Source organism: Cervus elaphus, chromosome X (assembly GCF_910594005.1).
Source record: "Cervus elaphus chromosome X, mCerEla1.1, whole genome shotgun sequence".
Classification (NCBI taxonomy): Eukaryota; Metazoa; Chordata; class Mammalia; order Artiodactyla; family Cervidae; genus Cervus; species Cervus elaphus.
This window is the reverse complement of record NC_057848.1, coordinates 168720471-168729766: the sequence shown is the minus strand read 5'-3', so window position 1 is coordinate 168729766 and position 9296 is coordinate 168720471. Positions and strand designations below refer to the sequence as shown.

The window sequence follows — 9296 nt, the reverse complement described above, 5'->3', positions numbered from 1 at the left end:
AGACTCCTCGAGACAATGCAACTTGCAGTAGGGGAATTTATTACTGACTCGAGCCAGGGCCTCCCGCCCTCACCAAGGGTGTGAGGACGAAAAGGCCCCAAGCCCCAGTTTTCTCGGGTATTTATTGGGTACAGTAGGGTAGTTGGCGCAGGCGGATTGGTTACACAGTTGCAAGGCAAATTTTGTTGTCCCAATCCTTGTGGGCTTTCAGCTTTCCCCTGATAGGTTCACTTTTTCTTACTAGGCACATGTTGATTGGGTGCCTCTAGGTGGACTGATAATTATGTTACTCCGGGAAACCAGGCCTTCTCCTAATCGAGGCTGCCTGTCATGGCGTTAGCCGTGACAGCCTCACAATAGAATGTAAACATACTGCAAAGTAGAGAATATGATAAAAATGGAGGCGCAGATATAGAGAAGCATCTACTGGTTACCAGCGGGCAGGGGAAGAGGGCGGGGCAATACCGAGGTGGGGGAGTTGGAGGCACACAGTGATAGTTAGGTGGAAGATGAGCTCAGGGATGCATTGTACAACATGGGGAATAGAGCCAGGACTTTGTCATAACTATAAATGGAAAGCAAGCTTTAACTTTGATATAATAAGAAAGAAAAGGAAAGAAAGAGGGGGGAAGAAGGAGGGAAGAAAGGAAGGAAAAGAAGGGCGTTTTTTGAGGTCAAAAAGCCAATACTGATTAGGCCCTTTTTGGCAAAGGAATGCATTTTATTTTATTTTATTTATTTTAATTGGTGGGTAATTACTGTGAGACGAGCAGAAGTAATGCAGCTTAGATTAGGTGTAGGCCTTCCTACTTGGTTAGATTATCAGGTAGCTTTCACTTAACACTGACCACTCTTTGCCAATTAGGACCAATTAGCTTTCACTTAACACTGACTGATATTTGCCAATTAGGAAATTAGGAACGGGACGGAAACACCCAGGAAAGTCCCGCGCACGCGAAAGTATTGACCAATGAAATTGCTTTGCAAACGTGTAACCAATCCTCTTCTCACCCTATAAATTTGTGTAACAGCTTGGGCTTGGGGCTCTCTGACTCACACCACTGCTTTGGTTGCAGGCAGAGAGTCCTGGCTCGAGTCAGTAATAAACTTCCCTTCCCGCGAGTTACATTGTCTTGGAGGCCTTCTCTATTCCCGCTTGGAGATTCGGACATCGGGCATAACATTTGGGGGCTCGTCCGGGATCCCTTTACCGGGGGAAGAGAACACTTCCAGGACAGAGGGTAAGGATAGGTAATAGCACCGGTTCTCAGGAAAACTCAGGGGGCTCAAAAACCCAGCGCTGTGTTGTCAGCTGTCCGTGTGTTTGTCTTTGGCTCTCTGTGTTTGTGTGTGTGCCGGCATTGTCTCAGGCAGGACAGGAAGTGCAGAGTAATTCCGGGGCCCTGCTGTAAAGCAGGAAGGTATCTGGCACAGGAAGTCCAGAGTAATTCTGGGGCCCTGCTGTAAAGCAGGAAGGTATCTGGCACAGGAAGTCCAGAGTAATTCCGGGGCCCTGCTGTGAAGCAGGAAGTTATCTGGCACAGGAGAAAGCTTTCTCCAGCCGGTGTAAGGCCGAGGCCAGCGAGCGCGCTGGAAGGCAGCCGGCTCTGTGGGAAGGAAAGCTTCTCTCCTGATCCCAAGTCTGGTCAGGGGTCCCAAAAACCCAGTGCTGTGTTGTCGGCCGACATTTGTCAGTCCGTGTGTTTGTCTTTGGCTCTCCATGTTTGTCCATGTTTGTGTGTGTCCTGGCATTGTCTCTGGTTCAATTCCCACTCTTTTCAGGAGTTTCAGTGAACAGGCGAGCAGTTGTGGGGGCAATTGATGAGTCCCGGCCAGGGCTACACTCTGGCGGACTCTGAAGGCCCTACAATACGTGAGCCTCAATAACTAGAGCCCAACCAGGTGAAACTCTCCTTTCACTACGATTGTCAGCAGCTGTTGCAGGAGCGAATTCTGGCAGAAGCATGGAAACGGGTCCCAGGGGCCAACGGGAGGCCAACCGCCCAGCCTCATCTCGTGGACGAGGGGTTTCCTCTGTTGTGGCCTAACTGGGATTTTGAGCGAGCGGAAGGTAAGGAGTGTCTCTGAGTGTACCGCCAGACTCTGATGGCTGGCCTGCGGGCCCCAGCAAGAAAGCCGACAAATTTGGCAAAGGTAAATTTAGTAAGGCAAGAGCCCACTGAGAGCCCGGCAGCCTTCCTAGAGAGGCTAATGGAAGCTTTCAGGCAATATACACCTATGGATCCCCAGGCTGAGGAGTCACGCGCTTCAGTTCTGTTAGCGTTTGTAAATCAGGCAGCCCCAGATATTAGGAAGAAATTACAAAAGATAGAGAGATTGGGAGAACAGACGATACAGGATTTATTGAAAGCAGCTGAAAAGGTATTTAATAATAGGGAGACCCCAGAAGAAAGGGAAGAACGAATTCGACGGGAGGAAAGGGAATTAGCTGAGAAGATCAGGAAGGAAGATAGAGAATATAGAATGAGGGAAAACTGGAAGAACCAGAGGGAGCTAGCCCAGATTATGGGAGAAAAACAGAAATCAAAATGGCAGGCCCTAAAGAAAGATCAGTGCGCCTACTGCAAAGAACAGGGGCACTGGAAAAACGAGTGCCCTAAGAGGGACCTGAGGAGAGGTATGACCCAGAGAGAGAATCTCCCCTGGAACTCGAGTTCTATATGCGGGGGAAGACAGTGACTAGGGCAGTCAAGACTCGGCACCCCTCCCCGAGTCCTGGGTATATGTTGGATAATTGCAGTCATGAGGAACTGGAAAATTCTGCTGCCTATTAGCCTGTCAAATGTAGACTTTGTACCTCTCTATGGTGGAGATCAGATCTTGCTCCTTTGCACCTGAGGACTCACTCACAGCTGTGGTGCTTTACCTTGCTGATCAGTGGTGGGCTATTGATGATATTGTGAAAACATCTGTCCCTTCTAGAGAGGGGCTTAAGCAGGTGAGAACTCTTGGGGAGAGAGTGGTTAAAGCAGGAAATGGAGAGAAATGAGATCCCATTCCTGTGTCATAGCAGTACTGATTATGCTAAGATTCTGTGGAAGAAAGGAGAGGCCATTGGGTTTTATTCAGTTAAGCCTACAGAGCTGGGAGAATGACAGTCATGGATGGACTTGGACAGCTGATACATGTCTTATCCCTAGCCTTAAGAGATGAATAAATACCCGTTGGCCTGGGCTGAAACGGCAGGGATGGGACTGGCCAAACAGACATCCGGTCGTCATCAAGCTAAAGGCCTAGGCAACTCCTGTGAGGGTGAGATAGTACCCCATGAGCCAGGAAGCTCGGTGGAGGATCACTCCCCACATTCGACGTCTCATGAATGCCGGAATTCTCAAGCGGTGTCAATCCCCTTGGAACACCCCCTTACTGCCGGTAAAGAAGCCAGGGGGGACAGATTACCTGCGAGAAGTCAATAAACAGTGAGTGACATCTAACCCGTATACCCTCCTGAGCAGTTTGCTGCCTGAGTACACTTGGTACACTGTGTTGGACTTGAAAGATGCCTTTTTCAGCCTACCCCTGGCGGCCCAGAGCCAGGAGATATTTGCCTTTGAGTGGACTGAGGGGGAAGGCCAACCGGTAATCCCACAGAGGTTCAAGAGGCTCTGAGTGAGGACCTCTACGAATATCGGACTTGCCACCCAGAGATCCTTCTGCTAATAGCCCGGCAAGAGGTCACCTGTTTCGGGTATAAGATCAGGCAGGGGCAAAGTTGGCTAACCCAGGCCATGAAGGCCCAAGACCCCCCGCCAGGTGAGAGAGTTTCTGGGGACTGTTGGATATTGCAGACTGTGGACCATGGGGTTTGCTGAGAAGGCCTGGCCCTTGTATGAGGGAAGTAAAGAGACCCCAAGCTGGACTTGGACTGAGACAATGAAACAGGCTTTCCAGACACTCAGACGGGCCCTACTAGAAGCCCCAGCCCTTGCCCTACCTAACCCAAAATAAGCCATTCCAGCTGTTTGTAGCTCCATGATGGTTCACCGATGGGAGCAGCTATGTAAAAGATGGGCAAAGGAAAGCGGGAGCCACCGAGGTAGAAGAGTACAGTTGTGAATATGGCTCCATGAAGTTTTATGCACTGTGTGGCTTTGGTGGGGTCTTAAGTTGTGGTCTGACACACACTGCTGTTGTTCCTCTGGATTTAGTGAAATGCCGTATGCAGGTGGACCTACAGAAGTACAAGGGCATTCTTAATGGATTTTCAGTTACACTCAAAGAGAATGGTTTCCATGGTTTGGCCAAAGGATGGGCCCCGAACCTCATTGGCTACTCCCTGCAGGGGCTCTGCAAGTTTGGCTTTTATGAAGTACATGCTTGGAGAGGAGAATGCCTATCTGTGGCGCACATCACTGTATTTGGCTGCCTCTTCCAGTGCTGAATTCTTTGCTGACATTGCTCTGGCTCCTATGGAAGCTGCTAAGGTTCGAATTCAAACCCAACCAGGTTATGCTAACACTCTGAGGGATGCAGCTCCCAAAATGTATAAGGAAGAAGGCTTAAAGGCATTCTACAAGGGGGTTGCTCCTCTTTGGATGAGACAGATACCATACACCATGATGAAGTTTGCCTGCTTTGAACGTACTGTTGCTGATTCCGTGGTGTCTGTGTTGCATAAAGAGAAGGGTAGCAATGCCTCTCAGGTCCTCAAGAGACTAGGATTTAGAGGTGTATGGAAGGGACTCTTTGCCCGCATCATCATGATCGGCACTCTGACTGCACTCTGTGAAGGTCTACTTCAGGCTCCCTCGCCCTCCTCCCCCTGAGATGCCAGAGTCTGAAGAAGAAGCTTGGGTACACTCAGTAGATAAATGAAAGCAAATATGGACTGAATCTGCGTGTTGATCAGTGTTTGAGGAAAATACAACTGGACGAGAGATAATCCAGGCTTGCAAAGCGTGCCAGCTGATGAGGACAGGGAAAAAGCAGCACACGGGAACAAGGTACCGAGAGGAAGAGCCAGGGCAACACTGGGAGATAGATTTCACTGAGGTAAGGCCAGGCAAGTACGGGTATCGCTATATGTTGGTTCAGGTAGATACCTTCTCAGGGTGGGTGGAAGCCTTCCCCGCTAAGGGAGAGACAGCAATAGTGGTTGCTAAAAAGATCTTAGAGGAGATAATGCTTAGGTATGGGCTGCCGGTGACTATGGGCTCTGATAACTGACCTGCCTTTGTGAGCCAGATTGTACAAGGGTTGGCACAAGCTCTGGGGATAAAATGGAAGTTACATTGTGAATATAATCCCCATAGCTCAGGACAGGTTGAGAGAATGAATCTGACCCTAAAAGAAACTTTGACAAAGTTGGCAATAGAGACTGGCGGGGACTGGGTGACCCTCCTTCCCTTCGCACTCTTTCAGGCGTAACACTTCTTATAAGCTGCCCTTAAAACCTACATGGAAAGGCCCTTGTGTTGTTCTCTGTACCACTCCTATGGGGTTGGACCCTGGGTTCACTGCAATCACGTGCGGCAAGCCACATCAGAAGAACAGGAAATGAAAGAGGAGTCCTCACCCGTACTGAAACTCGTCCACCGGGAGGTCTCCTAATTCTCCTGCTGATCAGCGATGGGAAGACTCATGAGCTGCTCAACGAGACCTCAGGAATCCACCCTCCTGGGTCCACTTATAGTGTCAGTGGCCCAAGACGGAAAAGAGGAAGATTCCTCTACTTGAACAACAGACGGGGGGAATGTGAGGCGAGCAGAAGTAACGCAGCTTAGATTAGGAGTAGGCCGTCCTACTTGATAAGATTATCAAGTAGCTTTCACTTAACACTGACCACTGTTTGCCACTTAGGAGGAATTGGCTTTCACTTAACAATGACCGATGTTTGTCAATTAGGAAATTAGGAATGGGGCGGAAACCCCAGGAAAGACCCGCGCGAAAGTATTGACCAATGAAATTGCTTTGCAAACGTGTAACCAATCCGCTTCTCACTCTAAAAATTTGTGTAACCACTTGGGCTCAGGACTGTCTGACTCACACCACTGCGTTAGTTGCGGGCAGAGAGTCCTGGTTCGAGTCAGTAATAAACTTCCCTTCCTGCGAGTTGCATTGTCTTGAAGGCCTTCTCTCTTCCCACTCGGGGATTCGGACATTGGGCATAACAATTACTTTACCATATTGTGGTGAATTTGGCAATACATTGGCATGAATCAGCCATGGGTGTACATGTTTTCCCCATCCTGATTCCCCCTCAAACATCACTCCCCATCCCATCACTCTGGGTCAGCCAAGTGAACCAGCCGTGAGCGCCCTGTCTTATGCATCGAACATGGACTGGCTACCCCTTTTACATATGATAATCTACAGGTTTCAATGCTATTCTCTCAGATCATCCCACCCTCGCCGTCTCTCACAGAGTCCAAAAGACTGTTTTGTAAATCTGTGTCTCTTTTGCTGTCTCCCATATAGGGTTATCATCTCTATCCTCCTAAATTCAATATATATGCCTTAGTATAGTTTACTGGTGTTTTTCTTCCTGACTTACTTCGCTCTGCATAATAGGCTCCAGTTTCATCCACCTCATTAGAGTGGATTCACATGTGTTCTTTTTAAGGGCTGAGCAATATTCCATTGTGGCTATGTACCACAGCTTTCTTACCCATTTGTCTGCTGATGGACATCTAGGTTGCTTACATGCCCTGGTTATTGTAAACAGTGCTGTGATGAACATTGGGGAACAAGTGTCTTTTTCACTTCTGGGTGAATCAGGATTTGAATGAGGAGAAAACACTAGGACTATTAGCCTGTTAGTGGTAAACCCTGCACATGAGTTTGGTTGAAGGAGTGGGACCAAAGTTGGAGATGGTTGTTTAAAACTGGCTGAGAGTGCTCAGATGGACATGTGGGGTGCTGTCCTGCTGGGGGACACCTCTGTTTGCTTTGTTCTCACCAGCAATGGAGGATTTTCTTTCTCTCCTTTCATTTCCCTTGTTTCACTTTCTCCCTCTTTCCTCCCTACCTGCCTTTCTTTCACAAACATTCAATGTGCTGTGCTGTGATGTGCTTCGTTGCTAAGCCATGTCCAACTCTTTTAGACCCCATGGACTGTAGCGCACCAGGCTTCTCTGTCCATGGGGATTCTCCAGGCAAGCATACTGGAGCAGGCTGCCATTCCCCGCTCCAGGGGATCTTCCCAAACCAGGGATTGAATCCTGGTCTCGCATGTTGCAGGTGGGTTTTTTTTTTTTTTTTTTTTCACTATCTGAGCCATCAGGAAAGCCTTAAAATAGGCTTCATCTGACATTATGCTTTTCATATCTTTAAGCTCAAATGGGGTCTATTTTAGGATTTCCATGTCTCTCATTACATTTAGAACATACAAAACACAATTATTTCTGTATCTTAATGTCTCTGTCTGCAATAACCAAAATCTATGACACTTCTGCCTGCGTTTCAGGTCTCAAGGTTATTTTAGTATGATTTTTCTTACCTTCGTGAGCTTTAATATGTTCTTAACGCGGTTGGGGCTAGTTCCATACTCTTCTTGTGAATTGGCTGCTCATGGCTTTAAACATGTCTTCATGAATTTAAAGCCCACTGAAACATCTTTCTTATAAAGCGCTGGATCGTGCCTCTTGCCCATTTTTCTTTTAGGTGCTAAGATCTTCTAAAAACTCTAAGAGTCATCTTTTGGGTTTGCTTATGGCGTGCAATTTCTACCTCTTAAAATGTTCAGCAGTGTGATGGACCCTGGGTGAGTAAGCAACAAGTGGACACCAGTATTTGAACACTTTACAGGAAACCCAGGAAGACCCACTAAGCCAACAAACTGTCCCCAGGGGTGCACCAAGGCGGGATGACCCTAAAAGTCAATTGGACAAACGAGGACTTAGGTGGAGAACACAATCCATTCCCCTTTCCTCCAGAGCCAACCAGCTCAATGAGAGACCATGGGAACTAGATGCACAGGACAGGAAGACTCAGTGTTTTGTCCAAGAACCTGGAAGCTTGTGGCAGCTGCTCATGGAAATGAATTCCACCTTGGTTTTGGCTGTGAGGTAAGCTCCAAGGGAGCTTCCAAAAAGAAAACAAGATGAGAAAAAAGATTTGTGAGGACACTATTTGAGAAGACCTTTGCACACAAGGCTCACACAGCTCTGGGTAAGCTCCACCCCTTGCTGGGAATACTAATCAGCCGCAGGTGGGCATTTCCTGCATGGGATCCCCCAGCACAACCTGAAACATGCATTTCTCTGCCCCTTCCCCATCCCCCTGTTCAAACCCAAGCCTGGGTAACACTCCTAGTGAGGTGACCCTGATTCCCGGATTTGAAATGAGACAGCTCCGTGTGGAGCAAGCGCAAGTGTATTCACTGCATTCTCACAGCCTGAAAAAAAGGGTTTCTGACTGGAGACCAGAAAACGGAGGCTAGCTCCAGGAACACTGAGACAAGGAGGCGGGATGGAAAGGTTTCTGTCGGCTGGCCCAGAATTGAATGGGCTTCAAGGTGCATTAAGACGACATTGCAGGACGAACGAGCAATGATTCTCACTTCCACAGACACTTAAACAAACCCTAGTTGTCATGGAAGGAGTTTAGGCAAGATATGAAAAGCTAGATAATGGTGAAAGCTGAGAGAGAACAGAATGAATGCCGGAGGAGTGTGGCTGTGGGGCAAGGTTGGGAGGAGATGCACTCTGCCTGCTGTGTGACCCATCAGATTTGACATAGAGGTGAGGGTGGCAGGTGAGTTTGGAGGCCTGTTGAGGGCATTATTAATGCCTCATTTCTCCCAAGAAATCATCTGAATTGCTCCCCATCCTCTGCTAGACATGTCAGGATAGGGCTTTGTGATGTCAAAGCTCACCCAGGGCCACCATTGGCTGGGGAAGAGACTTATTGACCTCATAAAGCATGAGGGTGAGGCTCCATGGGGACAGGTATATATAGGGGTGCTCAGGGGCTCTGAGCAGACCACTGTGATTCCTCCAAATGACTGAGGTGACTGGGAAGCCACAAGGCCCAGAGTAGTTATGGAACACCCACCTCCTGTTACCCAGGAGAAGATGAAGACCTCGTATCAATTGAGGTCCAGAAAAAATATCAAGGTGAGCTGAACACAGCCATACTCCTTTTGCCCACCAACCCCACCCAAAAAGACACCCTCCCCTATCCTTATCTGGCACATAACCCTTCTCTGCCCACACCCCTTCTCCTGAAGCCATCGTTCCCACCTGTCTTCACACTCTTCCCTAAACCAGTGCCATTCTTGCTCCCTGTCTTTATTTCTCCAGGTGGCCAGGGTAACCGTGAGGGTGAATATTCCC

At 48.4% G+C, this 9296-nt stretch overlaps 1 pseudogene; it reads left to right on the top strand.

Moving 5' to 3' along the window:
* The first annotated feature begins 330 nt into the window (after window positions 1–330).
* Window positions 331–4962, top strand: LOC122690596 (annotated as a pseudogene).
* Window positions 4963–9296: the final 4334 nt, after the last annotated feature.